The 22556-nt window shown below is 48.0% G+C and overlaps 1 protein-coding gene across 4 annotated transcripts in view; it reads right to left on the bottom strand.

Moving 5' to 3' along the window:
* The window catches only part of TSPAN11 (tetraspanin 11), a 72529-nt gene extending 50565 nt beyond the window's left edge, over window positions 1-21964 (bottom strand). The window contains exons 1-2 of one of the 4 annotated variants that reach the window (XM_054527068.2): window positions 21865-21944; window positions 19651-19758 (exon numbers count right to left, since the gene is read on the bottom strand). The gene's annotated coding sequence lies outside the window, so the exon portion shown is untranslated. Of the gene's footprint in view, window positions 1-19650; window positions 20947-21864 lie in introns of those variants that run through there. The other 3 variants (XR_008511886.2, XM_002823077.6, XM_063712101.1) reach the window with 3 other exon arrangements.
* Between the last annotated feature and the right edge of the window lie 592 nt (window positions 21965-22556).

The following is a 22556-nucleotide window of genomic DNA, read 5'->3' as shown; positions in this document are numbered from 1 at the left end:
GGGTGGCCCTGTCCTCTCATGCAAACTCACATTTAGGACACAGTTCCTGTTGAAATGTCAAGGATTTCCCAGATATCCTGGTAATGGGCCTCAGCGGGCCTTCTTCCAGGCTGAGGTTCTGACTGCAGAACAAAGCTGGGATTCAGGGGGAGCCAGCAGGCCCTGGGGGCCGTTAATGTCATAGGCAGGACCCATGCCATAGGACATCTCAGAAAAGCAACCGCAGATGCCTTGATGGTGAGGTGATGGATTTTGGCAACTTTCTTCAGGGCCGGATGTGTAATGTCATGGGCTGTGAGACTTGGGGATTATTGTGTCTTCGGCTGCATCCCCTCTTCCCTAAGTGAATGAGGCTCAAGCACCGAGAAGACAAGGGACATGTAGAAAGGGCCCAGCTGGCCGGCCAGATGTGCTGGGAGTCCTAGTGAACAGGGGAAGGCTCCATCCAGGGCCAGCGACCAGGAGCAGAGGGACCACAACTGTCGGCTGAGGGGCAGAGCTGAGTCCTTTAATGGTGATGGGTGGCAGAGAGTTGGGGAGTGCTTAGGAGCTGATTTTTATAAATCAGACATAAATACAAGGCATTTTCAGGCCCTGGGCCAGCTGCATCCTTTACACACTCAAACATGTATGGAGGCCCCAGCAGGTGCCAGGCCTGGTACTTAGAATCACTGGACTTACTCCTTCAGGAGCTGACAGAAGCCATGGAGGGTGGGCCATAGGCATATAAACAACTTCCAGACACTGGGGAGCGCTTTCAAGATGCTGGCCTGTGTTGATAATGGGAACACAGAGAAAGGGGTGTTCATTCATGCCAGACAGGGGTGGTGGGGGCAGGGGGATGGCAAAAGGAAGGGGCATTTAATCTGGTCCTTCTGAGGGCAGAAAAGGAGGAGGGGCTGCCCAGTCAGAGGGGGCAGTGTGAGCAAAGGCCTGGGGGAATGGCTGGGCAGCATGGGCCAGTGCAACAGGAAGCACTGGGAAGTCAGGTTCGGGTTAGGGCCTGGAACAGTCTGGTTGGCCTCACTTAGTTGTGACTTTCCTCCCTTTCTCCACATCCTCTACTCTTAGGATCCTACCAGCTTTTTAGCAAAAGCTCCCATTAACAAAAGCTCAGGTTGGGGGACTCTCTGTATTCCCTAAGAGGGGAGCACCCCATACTCAGGGAGCACCCCATACTCAGGGGAGGGCTTCTGGGGAACTTGGTGCTTCTAAAATAAAAACAAAGTTGGCATATTTCACTTTAAATAATGTCTTCCAGGTTCAACCATATTGTCACAAGCAACAGGATTTCCTTCTTTTAAAAGACCAAACAGTCTTCCATTGTGTATATACACACATTCTCTTTATCCATTCATCTGTTGATGGACACTTAGGTTGATTCCATATCTTGGCTATTGTGAACAGTGCTGACATGGACATGGGAGTGCAGATATCTCTTTCACATACTGACTTCACTTCCTTTGGATATAGACACAGAAGTGGCTTATGTTAAGCGAAATAAGCCAGGCACAGGAAGACAAATAACTCACATGTGAAATCTAAAATCGTTGATCCCATGGAAATAGAATGGTGGTTCCTAGGGGCTGGGGGATTGTGAGGGGGATTAGGGAGATGATGGTCAAAGGGTACAGAATTTTTAGACAAGAGGAATGAGTTCAAGAGATCCATTGTACAACATGATAACTACAGTTAATAATATATTGTATTCCTGAAAAATACTAAGAGAGTGAATGTTTGCTCTCACCACAAAATGATAATTATATGAAGTACTACCTTTGTTATTTAGACTTAAGTCATTCCACAACGTATATATGCTTCAAAAATCATGTTGTACATGGTAAATACATACAGTTTTATCTGTCATTTAAAAAAAAAAGAAAAATCCCCACAAAACTAGTGCGTTTGCTATGGGGGTAAGCCAGACCCCACTCCCCACCCCTTCAGTTAAATAAGTGCCAGTTTCTACCTCTGAGTTCTTGGCCAACAAGAGGTCATGCCTGCTCGATGGCCAAAGACAGCTGGAAAGGAAAAAACAGTCTAAATGGTTTTTAGGCCTCTAATGAAACTTGGTTACAGCCCCTGCATGGTGGATATTCACACCCCATGCCAACAGCCTTGTCCTTCTGTGCCTGTTTCCCTCTTATTTAATTTTCACTTTCCTGCTCCATTCCCGATGAGTGGACACTGTGACTATCCATCTTCCTGAAGCAGTCATAGAAGTGAGACTTCCTCACACTCTTGAAATGGGGAAGCTGGAAGGAGCCAAAAGGATCCCGAGCTCAGCTCCTTTGTGTAAGAATCAAGCAAGCTTGGTGGAGCTTGGGGTAGGGGAACAGGAGGTCACACTGTGGCCAAAGTGCAGATGAGTGGCAGGGCAGGATCTGGTTTCCTGTCTCCCAGGCCAGTGTTCTTTCCATAGCTACCAACAAGATTTTGATTGGCGGATACAGTAATTATAAACATAAACATTTACTAAATGCTAACTACATGCTAGGCAGTAAACCAAGTGATGCATGTGCATTAATTAATTTAATCCTTAAAATAATCCCATGATGGAATTATCATCCCTTTTTATAGAGGAGAAAACTGAGGCACAGAACAGTAAGTGGAGACCCAGACACATGAGAGCAGATGTTTGAGACCCAGTAAGTGAGACCCAGACACCCAGAGCAGATGTTTGACTTCTCCTTGTGCAGATCTAGTTTGGGTTTCTTGTAGCTTCTTCTAGCTTGGTGGTCTCTGGTGGAAGCTAAGAATGAGGGCATCTGCCCTGGGCAGAGACCCCAGTTGGGGCTGTGGGAGGCAGCAGGGCCAGTGTTCTCTGACCCTTAAGAGAACCTGAGTCAGCAGTGCCATGATGGCTGTCACTGCAAAGAAACCAACTGCTTGGAGAACCCTCTGGAGGGAATCACACCTTCTCCCTGGTCCTCTGTCTCCTTGACTGAGGCCAAGAGATCCAGTGGCTGCCAGTGCCACAGTGAGGCACAGGCTGGGCTGGGGTCTCTGAGCAACCGCTGGCCTTTTCTATCACCATGTTCATTGTGTGCAGGTAAATGAATTCAGGCAACCCTTCTGGACCACACTTAGGGTCAGATTGCTAACTAGAGTCACGTGGATGGTGCGGTAGGCAGAACTCGAATGAAAACCCTAGCACTAAGAATTCTTTGTCTCTATGCCCTGAGAGACATGTTTTCCTAAGTACATGACTTCTGTACATGACTTTTTTTTTTTTTTTACTTCATTTGCAAGTAACAAATTGCATTCCATGTCTTAGTCAGGACTCTGCTCCTATCATTAGGCAAGTGGTTTGGCTTGTCCTTATTCTCCAGATGCAGACATACACACAGAGTCCCTGGATGGTTTGCTATGTGTGTTTCTTTTTCTTTTTTTGTTACATTCCAATGCCACATGCATGCTATGTTTTTCCTAGATCCTTTTTTCTTTTTTAAAAGCTGTAGTCTGACCTACGAAATGAGAACTTCTTCAGTGCTTGTGACAAAAATCAGTGACGAAGCAAACAGCAAACAGCCCCCAGTTGGCAGGTTTGAAGATCTGGGTGTGAGTACCAGCTGCCACCTACAGCAGTTTGACCCTGGACAAATCCCATGACCCCCGGAGCCTCCCTTCCTCCTCTGTAAGATGGAGATGATGCTGGGCCGGCTTTGTCTCCCTTGCATGGTGGCTGTGAGGACCAAATGGGATGGAGGATTTGTAAGAACAGTGTGCACTTCAATTTTACGGCGTCAGTGCCAGACAAGGGTAAAGGAATGATTAGACCCAACTCTCTAAGAGCTTCTCGATGAAGGACAATGGGAAAAGGTTGGGTAACCCTAAAAATACATCATCCAGAGCCTGAATCTGATGGCTGGGATGCAGTCTCAGCACCTCTGCCCCTCAGCCCACCGGCCTGCTAGTGCACTCTATTCCGATGGTTGTGAGGGAAGGCCCTGTTCCCAAGTGGCCATGAAAAATCTACTTGGAGAAAACCAAGACCTCAGTTTAACAAAGCAAATTGGTTCCGACAGGAAAGTCTTTTAAAAGAAGTGGGAAGAAGGCAATGGCTATAGTGATAAGCTCTGTAGAGTGAGAGAAGCCCCTCATCTCTGTTTTCAACATAGCAGCAAGGCGCAGCAAAAGGAGAACCCTTGGTGGGGTTGGAAGAGGTGCCCCCAGGCAGGACTACATCTGGGGTGCCCCGTGGGTGGGGTTCCAGGAGGCAGCACCAGCAGGGCCTCTGCCATCCCAGCAGGGCTAGTGAGGTCAAGTCCAGAAGGTGACAGCTGTCTTGGTGCTTGGGTCACCTCTACACATTCCTTCCCTTCTCAATAGGCCCCCAAACACTATTGCAACTTAAGGGAGGCTAGGCCTATACCTAGGGACCTGGGTTCTAGTCCCAGTTCTGTTTCTAACTTGCTCATTGCCTTTGGGCCTCAGTTCTTCTCACCTATAAAACTGGAGTGACCACCTTCCTTACTGGGTTGGGTAAAACTGTGGCCTGATTCCAAGACTTACTACTGGCACAGTAGTTTTGGACCATTTTTGCATTGCCTAAGGCTCTGTGTATTTTGTGTGCCTAGGAATAACCGTGGCTAGTGTTTATCATGTACCATGCATCAGGCATGGTATTAAGAGCAGTTGTCCTGCAGTATATGCAGGGGATTGGTTCCAAGATCCCCAAGTATAGCAAAATCCACGCATACTCAAGGTTGGCAGTTGGTCTCGCAGAACCCTTGCATGTGAAAAGTCGGCCCTCTATATATATGGGTTTTGCATCCTGCAAATACTGTATTTTTGATCTGTATTTGGTTGAAAAATATGCACAAATAGATGGACATACACAGTTTAAACACATGCTGTTCAAGGATCAACTGTACCTTGTAACAGTGGTCCCTAACTTTTTTGGCACCAGGGACTGGTTTCATGGAAGACAGTTTTTCCACGGATGGTGGAGGTAGGGGGAGGATGGTTTTGGGATGAAACTGTTCCACCTCTGATCATCAGGCATGATATTCTCACAAGGAGTGTGTAACTGAGATCTCTCACATGTGAATTCATAATAGGGTTCGTGCTCCTATGAGAATCTAATGCCACCACTTATCTGACAGGTGGCGGAGCTCAGGAGGTAATGCTCGTTCACCTGCCACTCACCTCTTGCTGTGAGGCTGGTTCCTACTGGGGCATGATCTGGGGGTCAGGGACCCCTGCCTTGTAAGCATTATCTCTTTTAATCCTCACAACCCCATGAGGTAGGCATGCGCATTGTCCGCATGTTACAGAAGAGGAAAGGGAGACAGAGGTTAACTCTGGTTTACTGTGGACATAATTATGAGCAGTGCTTCTATTCATTTAAAAAACATCCCGAGTTGGCTCTTTACCACCATGTTATGCTGCTTGTCAACAACATTCAATACTCCTCAAGCCTCCAAATCTGTCGGATTCCCTCCACACTGTATGTATTTCTCCAACCCACTTCCTGCTCTTACATCCCAGGGTCAACAATCCCCATTAATGAAGCCTGAGGCATGCCCCTTAGCTATATTATCTGATAAAATATGAGTTGAGTTCTGGGACCTGAACACCCAACAGAGTACCTGATGTATGGGTGTCGGATGCTGAATGAATGAATGAAGGAAGGAATGCACTAAGGAGCCATGTGAACGCTCATGAACTCTTTGAGAATCACATAAATATTTCTCATCCCACTCAGGCTCTCACGTGGTTCCCCAAGGAACCTAAGTCAAAGGTATTGGAAAGGAGAGAAGTGAAACTCAGGCCATTGCTTCTATGGCGTGCACCTGTGGGAATGTGCAGGATGCATTTCTGTGTATGGCTTTAGTGCAGGCACCAGCCAGTTCTCCCAACAGGGCCCTTTGGGAGTCTTTCACAAGCCAGCCCAGGGATTTCCCCTGTCTTTTTCTCCCTGAATTTTCTCTGCACTCTCCACAGTGTCTTCTCTTTTCTCTCGCTTTCCAATTTCAGCCTCAGATGAGAGATACAGACCTATGTCCATTGTACATCAAAGTAAAAAATCCTTTTGAAAATAATCCAAACAAGGCACCAATCTGAACAGGACAGTTCCATTGATGGGAAACACCTGAGGGCATAATCAGGCCCCTTGCTTAGAGGAGTGAGACCTCAGAAGAAACCCACAGCAGAAGGGGGCAGCTCTGACAGGGACTGAAAATGAATAAGCAGTCTCCTCACTTCTCCTAACCCTTGGCCCTCTTTTTCTTGCCTTTGCTCCAGCCCTTAAAAACGGACCCACAGCAGAGGCTGGGAAAGCCCAGAGCCCCTAAAACCCACCACTAGTGTGATCTCAGTGTCGACAGACACAAGTGGCTCCCTTCTCCTGCTGTAGAACCCAGAGTCCCAAGTGGCAGAACTGTTAGAGATGGAGCGCGTGCATGTGGTTGAATTAGAAGGTAGATCATTACATAAACAAATGCCAGATCTGAGGAAGGCGCGTCATCCTGCCTCTGTTTCAGAAACTATGATTTCCTAGTTATGAAGACAGGTGTTTTATGGCCTCGAGAAACCACCTCTGGCCACTGGCACCTCTCCCAGACTCTGGCCAGTAGTAAAAAACCTAGCCCCCCACAGCTTCAGCACAGTGGTCGGGCCCTCATCTGGCCCAGGTTTCTTACTTGTCTCAATAACTCAGTGAGGCAGGTGACATTCCTTCTGGATTTTTTTTTTTTTTTTTTTTGATGGAGTCTCGCTCTGTCGCCCAGGCTGCAGTGCAGTGATGCAATCTTGGCTCAATAGAACCTTCACCTCCCAGGTTCAAGCAATTCTTCTGCCTCAGCCTCATGAGTAGTTGGGACTACAGGCATGCACCACCATGCCCACCACACCTAGCTAATTTTTGTATTTTTAGTAGAGACAGGGTTCACCATGTTGGCCAGGCTGGTCTCGAACTCCTGGTGTCAAGTGATCCACCCACCTCGGCCTCCCAAAGTGCTGGGATTATAGGCGTGAGCCACCACACCCAGCCCGCTTCTGTTTTATAAACAAGGAGGCTGAGGCTCCTTTGGCAGACCTGGGAATCGAGCCCAGGTGTTGCTGATGCCAAAGTCAAGGTCTCTCAGGGTTGGGCTTTTAGTAGGCTTTGAGGAGGGAAGATAAGCTGTCCCCATCCAGAATTTATTTCTCTGTCCAGGCTTGGTCCTTGTAGCACTGAGATGCTTCCTGAGAAGCTGCCCAGAGCAAGGATGGAAGCTTCAGGGGTGACCCATTCAGGGTGAGCTCAGGATCTGTAAGGCAAAGAGCAGCAGCAGCAGAAGGCCCAAGACCCCAGGGTGCTGGGGTTCCCCTGAGGGTAGGCCATGGTTGAGACACATGAGAATGGCTGCCCCTGGAATTGTGCAAGGCACAGTCTGTGCAGGTGTGAACAGCTGCCCTGCAAGTGCCCAGCTGCTCATTGGACAAGCAGCTTATCTTCTTTCTAGCTCTCATTTCTAGTAAACCAGCACCCCTTCTAACTACCCATCCTTCCCTGCCCAGCCTGGGTGCCTTCCTTCTAATGGGGTCAGCTGGGGAAATCCTGTTTATTGGAAGTTACCAACCAGGGACTTGGCAGCACAGTATATAGTGGGTCAGCAGTTGAGGCAGGTGTCTAAGGGCTGGGCTGCTCATGTCCAGTGAGGGTGGACAGACATTTGGGGGGGTGGTACATCCAATAAAAGATCCCCATGGATCTCTTTAAACAGACAAGCCATAGTGATCTGTAGGTAGATATCTTTTCTTCCTTCTAGAGGATGGGATGTGGCATTAAACTTCCTTCAGTTTGATTCATAAGGGAGCCAAGACTACTAATGGTCTCCCAGAAGATTTTCTCCCCTTCTTCCATTAAAATGGAGTCACAGCTGGGTATGTGTCCACCTAACAAGTGACTGCATTCCCCAACCCTTCTAGCAGCTAGCTCTGGCCATATAGTATTCTTGACAATGGATGAGTGGAAGTAGTACTCCACCCCTGGACCTTAAAATACTGCCCATGCACATTGCCACAATCCTTCCCTTTCCAGTCTTTCCCTTGCCATGGATGTGTCTGAAATCAGCTTCAACCATGCAGACAAGGACAGCACCTCAGAGCGGTGGTTCTCAAAATCAAGGGTACATTAGAATCACCTGGAGGGCTTTCAAAACTACAGTGCTCCCCTATTAGAGATTCTGAGTAAGTCTGGGGTGATGCCTGAGACTGCATTTATTTTATTTTATTTTATTTTATTATTATTATACTTTAAGTTTTAGGGTACATGTGCACAATGTGCAGGTTAGTTACATATGTATACATGGGCCATGCTGGTGTGCTGCACCCATTAACTCGTCATTTAGCATTAGGTATATCTCCTAATGCTATCCCTCCCCCCTCCCCCTACCCCACGACAGTCCGCAGAGTGTGATGTTCCCCTTCCTGTGTCCATGTGTTCTCATTGTTCAATTGCCACCTATGAGTGAGAACATGCGGTGTTTGGTTTTTGTCCTTGCGATAGTTTACTGAGAATGATGATTTCCAGTTTCATCCATGTCCCTACAAAGGACATGAACTCATCATTTTTTATGGCTGCATAGTATTCCATGGTACATATGTGCCACATTTTCTTTTTTTTAAATTAATTATTATTATAATACTTTAGGTTTTAGGGTACATGTGCACAATGTGCAGGTTAGTTACATATGTATACATGAGCCATGCTGGTGTGCTGCACCCACTAACTCGTCTTCTAGCATTAGGTATAACTCCCAATGCCGTCCCTCCCCCCTCCCCCCACCCCACAACAGTCCCCGAAGTGTGATGTTCCCCTTCCTGTGTCCATGTGTTCTCATTGTTCAATTCCCACCTATGAGTGAGAATATGCAGTATTTGGTTTTTTGTCCTTGCAATAGTTTACTGAGAATGATGATTTCCAATTTCATCCATGTCCCTACAAAGGACATGAACTCATCATTTTTTATGGCTGCATAGTATTCCATGGTGTATATGTGCCACATTTTCTTAATCCAGTCTACCATTCTTGGACATTTGGGTTGGTTCCAAGTCTTTGCTATTGTGAATAGTGCCGCAATAAACATATGTGTGCATGTGTCTTTATAGCAGCATGATTTATAGTCCTTTGGGTATATACCCAGTAATGGGATGGCTGGGTCAAATGGTATTTCTAGTTCTAGATCCCTGAGGAATCGCCACACTGACTTCCACAAGGGTTGAACTAGTTTACAGTCCCACCAACAGTGTAAAAGTGTTCCTATTTCTCCACATCCTCTCCAGCACCTGTTGTTTCCTGACTTTTTAATGATCGCCATTCTAACTGGTGTGAGATGGTATCTCATTGTGGTTTTGATTTGCATTTCTCTGATGGCCAGTGATGGTGAGCATTTTTTCATGTGTTTTTTGGCTGCATAAACGTCTTCTTTTGAGAAGTGTCTGTTCATGTCCTTCGCCCACTTCTTGATGGGGTTGTTTCTTAAATTCAACAATGCTTCATGCTAAAAACTCAAATTAGGTATTGATGGGACGTATCTCAAAATAATAAGAGCTATCTATGACAAACCCACAGCCAATATCATACTGAATGGGCAAAAACTGGAAGCATTCCCTTTGAAAACTGGCACAAGACAGGGATGGCTCTCTCACCACTCCTATTCAACATAGTGTTGGAAGTTCTGGCTAGGGCAATTAGGCAGGAGAAGGAAATAAAGGGTATTCAATTAGGAAAAGAGGAAGTCAAATTGTACCTGTTTGCAGATGACATGATTGTATATCTAGAAAGCCCCATTGTCTCAGCCCAAAATCTCCTTAAGCTGATAAGCAACTTCAGCAAAGTCTCAGGATACAAAATCAATGTACAAAAATCACAAGCATTCTTATATACCAACAACAGACAAACAGAGAGCCAAATCATGAGTGAACTCCCATTCACAATTGCTTCAAAGAGAATAAAATATCTAGGAATCCAACTTACAAGGGATGTGAAGGACCTCTTCAAGGAGAACTACAAACCACTGCTCAGTGAAATAAAAGAGGATACAAACAAATGGAAGAACATTCCATGATCATGGGTAGGAAGAATCAATGTTGTGAAAATGGCCATACTGCCCAAGGTAATTTATAGATTCAATGCCATCCCCATCAAGCTACCAATGACTTTCTTCACAGAATTGGAAAAAACTACTTTAAAGTTCATATGGCACCAAAAAAGAGCCCGCATCGCCAAGTCAATCCTAAGCCAAAAGAACAAAGCTGGAGGCATCACGCTACCTAACTTCAAACTATACTACAAGGCCACAGTAACCAAAACAGCATGGTACTGGTACCAAAACAGAGATATAGATCAATGGAACAGAACAGAGCCCTCAGAAATAATGCCACATATCTACAACTATCTGATCTTTGACAAACCTGAGAAAAACAAGCAATGGCGAAAGGACTCCCTATTTAATAAATGGTGCTGGGAAAACTGGCTAGCCATATGTAGAAAGCTGAACTGGATCCCTTCCTTACACCCTATACAAAAATTAATTTAAGATGGATTAAAGACTTAAACATTAGACCTAAAACCATAAAAACCCTAGAAGAAAATCTAGGCATTACCATTCAGGACATAGGCATGGGCAAGGACTTCATGTCTAAAACACCAAAAGCAATGGCAACAAAAGCCAAAATTGACAAATGGGATCTCATTACACTAAAGAGCTTCTGCACAGCAAAAGAAACTACCATCAGAGTGAACAGGCAACCTATAAAATGGGAGAAAATTTTTGCAACCTACTTATCTGACAAAGGGCTAATATCCAGAATCTACAATGAACTCAAACAAATTTACAAGAGACTCTGCATTTCTAACAAGTTTCCAGGTGAGGCTGATGCTGCTGGTCTGGGGACCACACTTTGAGACCATGCACTGCCCTTGGGGATGGTAGAGAAAAAGGGCAGGAAGCTGGCTCCCTGTATGACTGTGTGGAGCAGAACAGCTTGCCTAGCGTGAATTGTTACATGAAAGAAAAAGAAGCTTCTTTGTTCTTTAAGCCACAGTCCTGTTGGGTTTCTGACATGGCAGCTCAGCCTTTGTTTTAATTGACTCCTATCCCTGGGGGTCAGGGTCTTTGTACAAATGTCCCTGCCCCACTGCACCCCCACCGCCCCCTGCCAAAAAGTACTGCTTTAGCTCCACTTCCAGAAGCAACAAATTAGTCCTGTATAAGACTAGTATAGTCAGCCAGGACACAATCTCAGCTGTTAAGATGCAACAGTTCAACCTAATGACCATGCATACTGTTTCTCAAGTCACATTTTCCTAGATCCTGTTTCCCTCAAGTTATTGCCAGATCTTTCTTCCTCTGAAGCTTCACTTCTTCATCCATTCATCCTGCACCCCACCATTGTCTGACCTCCTCCACCGCCCACTCATCCCAAAGTCACTTCCAATTGCCAGAGCCAAAGGCGGCTTTTCCTATCTCCTCCTGCTTCATCTCTGCTGAATTTGAAAAGTTGGTCACACCTTCTTTTGAAGCCTTCTCTCCCCACTGCTGGTTTCATGTTACCACTCTCTCATTGTATTCTTCTCCAAGTTTCCAATTTGCCTTGATCTGAACATCATGACCAAATCTCCAAAACTGTCCGCTCTTCCTTGGCCTCATTGACTCGTCCTCTTCCTGGTTTACACCTTTAAGGCTGGCATTCCTTCCAGGGTGAGGTGGGGAACATTTTGTGCTTTGCCTCTTGTCTCCTCTTTGCTACCCCCATTCATGCCCAACTCCATCCACCTCCAACAAGCTGATGACTCTCAAAGCCTGCTGGGCTCCAGGCTCATGCCCATGACCACAGGCTCCCTAACATCCAGCACGCCCAAAACTAAGTCAGTATCTTCCCACTGCAACCCATCCATCTTGTATTCCTAATCTCAGTAAGTGACACTCCATCCACCTATGCAGTGCTCACTCCTTTTTCTCAGCGTTATCACTTTCCCACCCCAACACTAAGCCATCCCCTTCTGCAGCTCTCCTCAATGAACATCTTGCGAACCCACCATTCCACTCTTCTCCCTTCTGCTGCCCTGTCTGAGGCTGCCCTCCTCATTTATCATTGTAGGGGTGTGTTTGGTGGTTCATGTATCTGTTTTCTCCCTCGAAATTAACCAGTTAATTATTAATTCATTGAACATCTGAGGCCTCACTATGTGGCACACAATGTGCTAGGTGCTAGAGATTCCCAAAGAAAAAGAATGAAGAAAAGAGAATGAATGAAGCTGTCCCTGACCTCAAAGAGCTCACAGCTGGGAAGATAGACACATTAATATCACTGTAGCACAATGTATGCAGCTCAGGAAGAAAAATGTGTGCAGGAGTACTGAAGAGGGAGCTGTGGGCAAGGGTTTTGAAGGAAGAGTAGGAATTAAGCAAAGAAGGTGACAGAGAAAGTATGTACCAGGCTCAAGATTTCAGGATTTTATTTTGTAAGCAATAGGAAACCACTGGATTTTCTGATCCAGGGAATGAGACTTAGAGTCACCCACCACTTATGAGGTTAAATTAAAGGAACCCAAATGGTTCAGCAGGTTATAAACCAGAGCTGGCATTAGGGAATAAGCATCCATTTAGATGAGTTCTAAAAATACACTCAGGAGCCTGGTTCTCTACATGGATAACTGGGCATGTGTTAATCGATTTCCTGTGATTCTGCAAGACCATGGCAGAGACCATGTCACCTAGGACAGTCAAGGGCTGTCCAGCCTGGCCTATGGTCAGTCCATGGCAGCTGACCCAGGCTGCCTAACTGCACCAATGGACCCAGCTAGGGGAGCGGAGGAGGCTGCCGGTGACCCTAAGCCCATGCAGGAAAATCACTGCCTCTCGGCATTAAGAGCACAGGGTTTTAATTTTCACACAATGGGTCGCAAAAATACTTTTCCAAAAGAACAACGCTATATAATAGCACTTTAGGAGGCTGAGGTGGGCAGATCACCTGAAGTCAGGACTTCAAGACCAGCCTGGCCAACATGGTGAAACCCCATCTCTACTAAAAATACAAAAACTAGCCGGGCATGTTCGTGGATGCCTGTAATCCCAGCTACTCAGGAGGCTGAGGCAGGAGAATTGCTTGAATCCAGTAGGTGGAAGTTGCAGTAAGCTGAGTCACGCCACTGCACTCCAGCCTGGGCGACAAGAGTGAAACTCCATCTCCCAAAACAAAACAAAACAAAACAAAACAAAACGAATCAAAGCATTGGCTAACATACTCACTGCTCCCTTGAAGCCCAGCTTAATTGTAGTGAAGGATACAGTCTGTACTTTTTCCCACACTCAGAGAATGATTTCTGTGATAATTTCCCCAGTCTTCTTGACTGAATGGATGTATGATTTCTGTGGAGAAGAGCCAATCTTTTCTTCACCCCATGGAGACATGTTGCATGAGGCCCTGTCTGGGTGGGAGCTGCTTGCTCACCTCCCCACAGGGAAGACCGGTGCTTGGCACAAGGGGAATTTGGCTGGGGAGAGTGTGTGTTCTTGGATCACAGGAGAGGGGCAGGGGCTGAGGGAGTCCTTGCTTCCCATGATGACCAAAGAAAGGGGAATTGCCAAAGTGATCCAAGGGACATCTGCTGACAGCTGTGTTGTGTTTATAAAGGCAATGGCACACAGATGGGGGTGGGGACAGGCAGAGGCCTAGGTTTCAGGGAGCAGAGGTCTTAGATTCAGGAGGTCCCTCTCTACTTGCCAGCATCTCAGGCAAGTCACTGACCCTCTCTGTGACTCAGTTTCTTTACCTGTATACTGAGAAAGTTATTGTAGCAGTAGATTCTTTCAAATAAATTTTTATGTAGAGCAGGGTTGTCTAATGTTTTGGCTTCCCTGGGCCTCATTGGAAGAATTGTCTTGGGCCACACATAAAATACCCTAACACTAATGACAGCTAATTAGCTAAAAGAAAAAAATTGAAAAAAAAAATTCTCATAATATTTTAAGTTTCTGAACTTGTGTTGGGCCGCATTCAAAGCTGTCCTGGGCCACATGCAGGACGGAGGTTTGACAAGCTTGATGTAGAACCTCAGTATATAAGGCAGATAGAGCAGGACCTCTTTTGTTGAAGGGGTGTGTTAAGCCTCCCCAGCCATGTGGAACAGTAAGTCCAATTAAACCTCTTTTCCTTCCCAGTCTCAGGTATGTCTTTATCAGCAGTGTGAAAATGGACTAAGACGCCAGAGAAGCTGAGCCTGGATGGACTTTTTGGAGCCTGTATCCAGGCCTTGGGATCTGAGTCCATGTGACCACAACAAGGCAGACATGGCTGCCAATTCCAGCAGGTGCAGAGCAGGAGTCCTCTGTGGTTGGCTGTGCTCTGCCCCTCAGGCATGGAGCCAAGACAGAAACATCTGAAGTGGGTCTTCCCAGTCACCCCTGTCCACCTGGACCTGGCCCACCCAACAGCTGGGGGCTAGTGCCTTGCAGAAATTTGAGAAGGCTAGAGAGTTGGGTAATCATGACTCTGAAAGCCAGCATCCACAGTCCCCCAGAGAGCTGGGCCAAAGTGGATGACACCTCCAGGTTCTGAGGACTCCCAGGTTTGGATTTAGGACGGGGACTGGAGCTAGAGGCCCATAGGCATCTCTATTCATGGGGGCCCTGGTGTGTGTTCACTGCTGGGTGTAGGTGTGAAGGGAAGGGCTATAGGACATGGCTCCTCATGGCTGTCTAGAGGACATGGGAAGCATTCCAGGCCCCAAATCAACAATGATCCCAATTCCATCTGAACCAAGAGCTCACCATCAGGCTTGACACAGGGGACCCAGAGTCTAAGACACAGGGGCCTCAACAACACTGCTGTCCCTTCCACTGGACAGGGTCCCCAGAGCAGCCCCTCCTAGGTCCACAGCTGCAGCCACTAGAGCTGCAGCCACTGTTTGCTTGACCTGACAATTTCTGAGAGCTGGATGGGCAATGACTCTGGTTGGATGCTGCAGAGGACACCCATGAGCTTCAGGGAGAGGTCTTCAGTGGAGAGGCTCCTGCACCATCCTGGGCAGAGGCAGGGGGTGGCTTTCCCCCACTTCCCCATCCCCAGTGCTGAGAGGAGGGAGCTGGAAGGGGGAACATAAATGTGAGCCTGGTTCTCTGATGTTTGGTTTAGGGGTTGGGCTGTCACATACAAGATTAATGTCTTACTGGCTGCAGGACCTTGGGCAGGTCACCTAACCTACCTGAGCCAGTGTCCTCCTGGTTTGGGGGTTGGGCTGTCACATACATGGAGGGACGATTAATGTCACTCTTACTGGCTGGGGGACCTTGTGCAGGTCACCTAACCTACCTGAGCCAGTGTCCTCCTCTGCCCAGTGAAATTAGAGGACCAGGATCACCCAGAGAGTGACCGTGATGCCCCAGCCTGTGCCTGAATTCAGTCAGTGTTGGTTGGATGTGCAGCTGCCTCTCCCCGCTAGAGGAGCAGCTGCAGCCCAGCAAGGGGATGGTGGCAGTTTTGTCATCCTGCGGCTCTGGCAGGGGTCAGCCAGGCTGGAGGACAGTCCAGCCTGTGGGGTGGAAAGAGGGGCTCTCCCACAAAAGCCTTCATTGTGGACCACGTCATTTCATGCTTAAGGACATTTACAACCTGCCCACTGGGAATCAGAAAGGCAGCGTCATTCCCTTCCAGGCATCAGGAATTGAATTTAAAAAGCCAAATGACTTAAAATCTCATCTCCTTTCCCAGATAGGAGGATTTGAACAATTTCTCATTTGCTTTCAAAATAGTCTCTATCTTGTCTCCGGAACAGGATACCATGGCGTAGCAGTAAGCCTAAAAGACAGTTCCTTCCATGGAGTTATAACTTGGGGGCCCCTGAAATTGTATAAAACATTTTTACCATCTATGTGCTGCGGTTCCATAGGTTTTAGTAGATCTCCAAAGAAGTCTGTGACTCCCTCACACAAACAGGGTATGAATCACTGATGTCCAACCCTTCCTTCTTTTTTGTGTAGGCACAGACAAGGCCTGAATTATCAACTCTTGAGAGAAGGACCATATGCCCAGCACAGTCGCAGAGACCTAGTGAGCCCCAGGGATGCTACTAGAGGAATAAAAACAGTTGAGTTAGTGATGTTGAGTGCATTGATGAGTAGTTGAGAGCAGCAATGACACTGCTCCGGTAAGAACAAAATACATGTGCATATATGCGCTATGAAATCGGAATTGTGTAGTTTGGTGATTCTACACACGTTAAATGCTCAAAGTCTTTTAAACTGGCATTGCACAATATAAGGATGAACAGTAAAATTCATACTAATAATTTAAAATTTTAATTTTTCTTTACTTAGAATACCATTAAATAGTAAATAAAAATACCACATGACAAGTTGAGAGAAAGACCATGGAAAAAAGGAAAGGGCTTATATTTATAAAGGTATAAAAATACCTTTAATGGTATCTTTTCCTGCATTTTGAGCTAGGGTTCCATGTTTTCATTTTGCACTGGGTCCCACAAATTACCTATCTGGCTCTGGTTAAGGAGCCTCTCCCTGAGGCACAGTCTCGGGGATGACTCGTGAGCTCCTTCCTGAAATGTCCATTCAATGAACATTTATTGAATTCCTACTGTTTGCCAAGCTTTGCACTCGTTGCTAGGGAGAAAAAGTCAATAAACAATTCTATTCTCAAGTAGGATAGGATGAGGACTCTAGTTCTTTTTTTTTTTTTTTTTTTTTTTTTTTGATACAGAGTCTCACTCTGTCACCCAGGCTGGAGTGCAGTGGCATGAGCTCAGCTCACTGCAACCTCCATCTCCCAGATTCAAACGATTTTCCTGCCTCAGCTTCCCAAGTAGCTGGGATTACAGGCACCTACCACCACACACAGCTAATTTTTGTATTTTTAATAGAGACGGGGTTTCACCATGTTGGCCAGGCTGGTCTTGAACTCCTGACCTCAGGTGATCTGCCTGCCTTGACCTCCCAAAGTGCTGGGATTACAGGTGTGAGCCACCGCGCCCAGCCTAGTACTCTAATTCTAAAAGCACAGTATAGGACCGTGGTTTCCAACTATCAAAACCCTAGTGCTTATCTATAAAAGGCACCTCTGGGAGAGAAATCTCTTTGGCATTTCAAGAACACTCATAGAAATTTGAATTTCTACCTGACAAAAAGGCTTCAGTCAAGCTACCATAACAGCTATGTGATTAAATGTTTGCTAACTGTGCCAGACCTCAGACAAACCAGACAACATCAGTCTGCTTCTGTCCTTTGTCCTTTTTTCTTCTGAGCTTTTTAAACACACTAGAATCTGCTAACAAATGACCTATACTGATATGTATCAAGCAGAAAGGAATCAAACTATCAGTTATAGGGTCTTTGGTTATTAATCTTTTTAAGATAGAGAAACACATTCTCATTTATATTGAAGTTTGGCTGACAAAACCCTTTCAAAACACGAAGTACATATTAAAAAAAAAAAAAAATGAATGCCTAAGCCGGGACAGGGCTGAGAACCACTGGGGGGTTTATCCCACTCTACCATCAAGGAGGGTCCCCTACTCCCTTTCAAAACAGACCAGGGAACCATCAGAGCAATTCTCATTTCCTGAACCTCTGTAACATCCTCAATTCTTGGTATTTTACAGCAAAAATCCTTAAGCCTCTAAGCAGGGCCATGTGTTTGTACATGTGCTTGTACATTGTGCAGAGCAGTGAGAGAGGGAGGGTGAGGCTGCCAGGATGCAGCCACTTCCCTCTCCATAGCTGTGAGTGGAAGTCGCATGGCCAGCTGGAAAAGCATCCCAGGGAGAAAGGGAGTGCTTGACTGGCCTGGGGCCTACCCAGCAAAACGCCACAGACCCTCTGACTACTACAGGGGAGACCAGCATTAGACAAGGTCCCACAGTAGTCGCCACCCTTCAAGCCCCCTCCTTGCCATGAGCCCCTTTTTCAAACTCCTTCATTGTGGTCATCAGACACCTGGGCACTCTGTACCCCTCTTCTGAGTTCAGCTTAGGCAGGCACCCATGCACCCTGCTAGGAGTTGAGGTCATTTCCTTGATTTACAGATGAGGAAATTGAAGCTTAGCAAGGTCACATAACATACGGAAGGTCACACGGAGAGGAAGGGGCAGAGCCGGGATCTGCGCCTGAAACATCTGGCCCTAGAGCTGGGCTCTCCGGCCACCCTTGCTGCCGGCGGCCTCTGCCTGCCCTCTCTGCACACCTTTCCTTCTCAGAGCTCCAGCTGGGGCTTGGGTGAGTGCCACTTAGTCTGCACTCAGCTGTTTTCTCATCCCTTCCTAGGAATGAGTTTAATGTCGTCAACAACGAGTGCTGAGAGGTCAGGGGCTGGGTCCTTAATGCATATCTCATGGCCTGGAGGTTCAAAGCTCACAGCAGGCACTTGGAAATCATACATGTACAGTGTATATTTGCTGCCCCCTCCCCAACTCCCTCTACCCTATGGAGTGCCATCTTGTGAGTATAAACCTATGAACCCAGAAACCCACCAGAGTCAGCCAGAGCAGGGCATCTACATGAAGCAAGGGCAGTATCAGTGGAATGAACAGAGGGTCCAGTTCTCTATTCCCGACCCTCCTCTCCACAGTCTCCATCCTCAACAACCCACCTAAACCAACCAAACAGAACACCACCACCTCCTCTATCATGGGCACAGTCATTAATGCTCCTCCTATGGAGCTTAGAAAAGAGTGGTAAATCTAGATTCTGTGCCCCAAACCCGGGGATGGTGTTGGACACAGCAGCTGTGCTGCCACTTCCAAGTGTATTTCCAGGAAAAGGCAGCACAAGAGACTGTTTTACATGGAGGAGAGCTTGGAAACCCCAGGAAGCATGGCTGCTGTAAATACAGGTCAGGCTCATCACATGTAAATATAGCCAGGTTTCGTCACGTGGCTGTCGTCTACCCTCAGTAATCGCTCAGAGACCAGAGTTCCTCAGCACTGCCAACTACTCAAGAAAAACAATGCTGAGTGGACATCTACTGGGGGTGAGGCACATCTGGGCAAGTATGCCTGGGAATACCCTCAACAGAGGACGATAACAGACAGAGTCACCCTAGATAGGTAGCTCTCAAATATCTGTGCACAGCTTGTCCACCTTGCAGATGTTTCGTGTCCTCTGTCTAGTGCCTGTCTCAGATATAGACGGGTTAGAGTTCTCACATAGCCCTTGTTGCTGTGTTGTAAGCAAAATCATTTCCATATTAACTCTGACCAAAATTCAGGAAACTAAACCACTAGCATAAAAATAGCCATAGGATGAATTCCATGGCGAAGCAGAAATGGTTTGTGGAATAACCACTTTGTACGTCTGAATCCTGCCTATAATCCTCGTTGAGGCTCAAGTGCCGATTTCTTCCAGTTGCGGTACGATTATTTCTACTTGGAGTTGAAAAGACCCCTCTAAGTCTTCTGGTGTAACAGTTTTCTAGTTTTATTTTAGTGAGAGAGGCTTTTCTTCAAAGGAGATCCTGTCTGAAAGCTGACATGTAACTTAGATTGACCCCGAGCTGCTGGTGTGAGGGACCTGGGGCCCTGCCAGTGGAGCCTGCTCTTCCCTTCCAGAGCTCCTGGGAGGACAATTTGAAAAACACACATGCACACCCCCTTACTAATTTATTCACTCACTTGTTCACAAACAATAATATCTCTTGAGCACCTACTGTGTTGCAGGTGGAGCCAGCAGGTAACGGCACAAAGGCAGTCTCGCTTTTGGTGAGCTCACATTGTAGTAGGATGTGGCAAAGCTAAGTTCAGACAGGTCGCAAGTGCTAGGAAGGAACAATGATGTGATCATGGCTGGGAGGTGGCTACTTTAGATGGGGGATCAGGAAAGGCCTCTCTGAGGAAGCAAAACACAGTTGAGAACAGAATGATAATCTGGAAAGATGCCCTGATTTGGACCAAAGAGGAAGCAGACCCAGAGAGGTGATGTGACCGTCCCCAGGCAGGGAGTTGAGCCGGGACCTGACCTGGGTTGCCGGCATCTCCCACCCAAGGATCTTTCCTTTTACAAACACTACTAAACAGCTACCACATGCAAAGAAGTCTCAGTGACAGGTGACATCCAAGGGTGGACAAACCACCCAACTACATCCTGGAATTCGGTGCCGTCTGTGCATGACTTTTGATGCCTCCCTTCTTCTTCAGCCCAGTCCAGGGTTGGCCCTGGGTCTGAAGGCACTGTAACCCAAGAAATAGAACTTGGTGGTGGACACCCCAGACCTGTGACCTTGGCTGGGAAAGCTTCTTCATCTCCTATCTCCCTGGCTGCAAACTGTGAAGGGTGCTCCTTACTGCTTCATTTCGCAGCATAAACAGAAAAGCAAGTTGGTGGTTATAAATGTCCTGGGCTCATCTGAAGGAAGGCTCTCTGGAAAGTCAAGGTGCTCTAGGGAGACTTAAAGACATCAAAGCCAGTTTTCCTCTTGTTCTGCAGCAGGCACTCACACAAGAACTATGGGGAATCACACAGGCCTGTACATATTTTACACGAGTCCAAAGGTGGGTGTAAAATTCCTACTATGCTGAATATAGTGGGAAGCAGCACGCAAATGCCTCCCTTGCTACCCACAAACCAAACAGCTGTGGGCCACCTAAGCCCTCGCCAGACCACCGACTTGGCCCCTGCAGGCCAGTAGTGCCCCTTACCCTAGGAGTCTTAACTACCATCAAAGCATTTCCAGACATTAACTGGAGCCTCCAGTCCCTTGGGAGACAGGTGGGGCCAGTGGTTATTAGTCCTATTTTGCACACAAAGCAACTGAGCCCCAGATGACCTATCTGTCCAGGGAACAATGCTATTGACACAGTGACAGCCCTTAAGTTCTGATTCAAACCTGTCTCCAGACTCTAACTGCTGCTTTCCACTGCAATCCAGCTGCCCACAAATTGAACACAGACTATTCATTTTGGCCTAATACCACCCTCATTCTCTTCTTCACGCTCCCCCGCACACACCCTATGCCCCAGAGTGCACTTATGAGTTTTTCCAGAAGCTGCCTCTTCTCCTCACCCCCCACCCCCACCCCACAATACTTGCCACGAACTGGAGACCTCAGGAACACTTATTCCTCCTGCACACGGCAGCTTAGACTCAAGATGCTGTCCCGCCAAGCCCAACTGGGTTGCCTCCCTTTCATACTTTCCACCAATTCACACATGTGCACAGTGCACATATGGCTGGTGAAAAGGATACACCCCAGAACCTTCCATGCCTTCTTTCCACATGGAGCCGGCCAACTGCACGTGCAGGAATGGGCACGAAAACACAGGTGACAGGGCCTACACAGCCATGTTGTCACAAATACACAGACGTGCCCAGAACACGAGGACATCCCTGCACAGGCAGACAGGCCCTCTGAAAGCAATGTGCACCAGACACAGCAGCTGCCAGGACTTAGCAACCCCTGCGTTGCATGGGGTATGCTGCCAAGGCCTGTCCGCGACTCTGGGTCTGTCATTTTGGTGTAGGCACGAGAGGCAGCTACTCGAATTCAGGGTGGACAAAGAATGACATTTTCAAGAGGAACAGACATGCCCCGGGCACGATGGACGGCACGAGGCCCTCAGAGGCCCAGAGCTCTCTCCCAAGGCACAAGTGCGGAAAGGCACACTCATGCGCGTAGTTTTGGACGCCGTGTTGCGTGTCCCATGCAGACACCAATACCTGCTCACATGCCCCGCGAGTGTCCCTGGCATTCCTGCCTCCTCCACTCCTCATCCCCAGCCGGCTTCCCTCTGCCCGCCCGGGGAAAGCTCGGGACAGTCTTGCTCGGGACTGCCGGCGGGACGGGCAGCGGAGGTGGAGGCGCCTCTCCTGGACCCCCAGACCCTCCCGCGGCGCCCCCACTCCCCGGGCGCGCTTCTGCACTTACCCGGCCAGGGGCTCCAGACGCGGCGACAGGGACTGCGCCTAGAGAGACGGAGAGCGGCGGCTCCCGGGGCCGCCCAGCCGCCCACCGCCCGCAGCCAGCGCTCCTCCCTCCCAGCCAGGGAAGGTCAGCGTGCGGGCAGCCCGGCCCGCGCCCCCGCGCCCACGGAGGCTTCCTGCCGGCCCTAGCGTCCCCGCCCGCCCCGCGCTCCGCCGCGACGCCCCGGCGCCGGCTCTCCCAGCCCAGCCGGCAGGACGCGCCCAGGAGCCCCGCACGCGAGCTGCCGGCTCTTTGTTTGGGAGTTTGCCTCTCTACGATTCAGAGCACGCGGAGGGAATTAAGTCAGAGTCCGAGGCAGCTGTGCGGTTGCCGGGGGGATCCCTGCGGGAGGCGGGGCAAAAGGACGGACTAGTGGGGCGGTGGAGCTGCTTTCAAACTCCCCGCGCTCCGCAGCTCCCCGCTTAGGTCCCCCTGCCCTTTACGTTTGTCGGCCCCTGGGAGAGGTTGGCCTTTGGGAGTTTCCAGGGACCCTACGGACAAGCCTGTCTGATAAGAGAGAGGCTCTCCATCCCCCTTCCTCACCAGCCCCCATCACTGCCCTGTCCCTCTCAGAGTCCTGTGGAGCATCAGCTTTACGTTTCCTGGGCCCCGGGGAGAATCAAGGTTTCTCTAATCTGAAGCAAAAAGGAATAACA

Source organism: Pongo abelii, chromosome 10 (assembly GCF_028885655.2).
Source record: "Pongo abelii isolate AG06213 chromosome 10, NHGRI_mPonAbe1-v2.0_pri, whole genome shotgun sequence".
NCBI classification, from domain to species: Eukaryota; Metazoa; Chordata; class Mammalia; order Primates; family Hominidae; genus Pongo; species Pongo abelii.
This window is presented reverse-complemented; position numbering and strand designations above follow the sequence as displayed.